This window comes from Octopus bimaculoides, chromosome 8, assembly GCF_001194135.2.
Source record: "Octopus bimaculoides isolate UCB-OBI-ISO-001 chromosome 8, ASM119413v2, whole genome shotgun sequence".
Lineage (NCBI taxonomy): Eukaryota > Metazoa > Mollusca > Cephalopoda > Octopoda > Octopodidae > Octopus > Octopus bimaculoides.
In genome coordinates, this window is record NC_068988.1 from 77443606 (window position 1) to 77446171 (window position 2566).

The window sequence follows — 2566 nt, forward strand, 5'->3', positions numbered from 1 at the left end:
TATTATGCACTCTTGCTTGTTTCTCCTGAAGACTACCATATCTGGCCTTTGGTACTCTAATATCTTCTCTGTCTGGAAGTCAAAGTCCCAGAGGATCTTTGCCTTCCTGTTTTCATTCATTATTTTCTCTAGTATGTTGGTACCAAGCACCTGTTACCTCATATCCCTGCTTCCAGCATAGTAGCCAGTGAAAGTTTTGGGCTACCTTGTGTCTGTACATGTACTCTTTCTGTGCAAGACTTTCACAAGTACTAAAAATGTGAGTCACATTTTCAACCTTCTTCCCACACATTCTGTAGGTTCGTTGCACTTGGGTGGTATATATATCCCTTTTCACTGAGTTGGTAGTCAATGCCTGGTCCTGGGCAGTGATAATTAGACCTTTGCTGAACCACACCCATGATGCTTCCTGGTCTTTTGAGTTGCTTGTTTCATGGTAGGAACTGACCATGTAATTCCATGTGGAGTAGTGTTTCTCTCATTGGCTATTTGTGATTGGAATTCATTAGCACTCTCAACTCCATTGTTGGTAAATCCTCCAACATTAGCAGGTCTTGTTCACTGTTTACTGAATACTGTCATATTTCTTCTTTCACTGTCAATGTACTCCCATATGCTAATCAGGCTATGTCTTCGTTCATACCTCTTCAAGTACAGCCTGTATACATTCGTCTTAATGTGGAGGGTACCCTGCATTGTCATCGTCTTTTGGGTAGTGTGATCAAGTTGATCAATCTCCACTCGTGTTCATTTTAGAATGGAGTAAAGCGACAGCCCATATGTTGATGTCAGTCACAAGGTTTCTTGCATTGAGTCTTTGACTTCAAAAGAAGTTTGAGGTGCTTCAAATATGCAGTGGTGATCATGTCTTTCATTTCTTTGTGCAACATACTGCCTAGCTCCAGATTCCACCACCATCCAGATCTCCCTTTCACCCTCTGTTTGGCAGTTCTATGTCCCTACAATCTGATCTGTTCCCCTGTTTCAAAGTGAGCACCCATACTTTGAGATCTTGTATTCCATTCTTATACCCTTGCTGCACATCTGTACAGCCACAACCAGCCTCTCCATTTCAGACTCTGTTTTTGCAAACAGTTTTAAATTATCCATGAAGAGAACGTGGTTGAGGCAAGGTTCATTCTTCCTCAGCTTGTAGTATACGGTGATCTTGTGTAGGACTAAAGAAAGTGGGATTGAGGTTATAACAAATAGCAAAGGTGAACAAGAATCACCTTGAAAGATACCTCTTCTGAGTGTTACCTCAGCTGAGTGCTGGTTGTTACAGAAAAGATGTTTCCCAGTTAGGTATGCTGTTTTTAATCAGTGCTTGTATGTTCTCAGCTACTCCACATATGTCAAGTGCTTTCAGAATCCACAAATGTGGCAACATGTTGTAAGCTTTTTTAAAGTCTATCCAGGCCATGTACAAGTTCTTTTTGGTACTGTTTGCAGTTCTTCATTACAACGTTGTCTATCACAAGGTGGTCCTTGATGCCCTTGGATCCTTTTCAGCATCCCTTTTGTTCTACTGGAAGCAGATTGTTTTCTGTAATGAACATATATATTTTCTCTGTGAGGATGCCTGTTAACACTTTCATAAGAAGTTAAGACTTGCAATGGATCAGTAATTTCCAATCTCATTGCCCTTTGACCGATCTTCCATCAACAATGTTGTCTTTCTCTCTACAATCCTTTCCAGAACTGCACCACTTCGTAGGCAATTACCTAATTACCATGCAATTCGTTTGTGTGTTGACTTAAACCATTTGAGCCAGTACCTGTAGGAGAGCTACATAACTTAGGTATAGTATTATGTGACCAGAGGCGTTATGGTCGACCTGCACAGCAGACAAATGTATCGATGATGTAGCTAGCCTCGTCCTGAGCTATACAGTAGAAACGATGTATATGTACATCGACGACATCTTGATAGCTAGCGCCTCATCTGAGGAACATCTCCATCATTTACGTCAGCTGTTTGAGTGGTTCAAGAATTACAAAGTGCGGATCAACCCTACCAAATGTGTTTTCAGTGCATCTTGTTTGACCTTTCTAGGTCATGTCATCGGCCCCGAAGGCATATCGCCACTGCCTGACAAGGTGAAGGCCTTGTAGGAGTTACCTCCACCCACCTTGTTACGGCTCCAACATTTCTTGGTACTATTCAACTTCTATCAGTGCTTTGTTCCTCATTCAGCTGAAATCCTATGTTCGCTAAACACACACCTACAGAATAGGAAAAAGAGGAACAAGTGGATCGCGTTGGACTCCACCTGTAGTGAAACTACCTATCGTCTCTAATACCTATCGCCATTAGATACAAAACTGCTATCGCCATTCTTCTCATTTAAATATAAACAAACGCGAACGTAGGGGAAAACACCAGCCTTGTCATCACGTGACTGATCATTATTCGAATCGGCAACCTCTTCGAACCGTTCCCGCCAGAACGCAAACTGACCAATCACAGCCCTTAATAAGGTCACGTGATAGAGTATATTTCTGATATCTGGTGAGCCGATAATTCGCTATAAATAGATCAACTCATACCCCACAAATTTGTCTC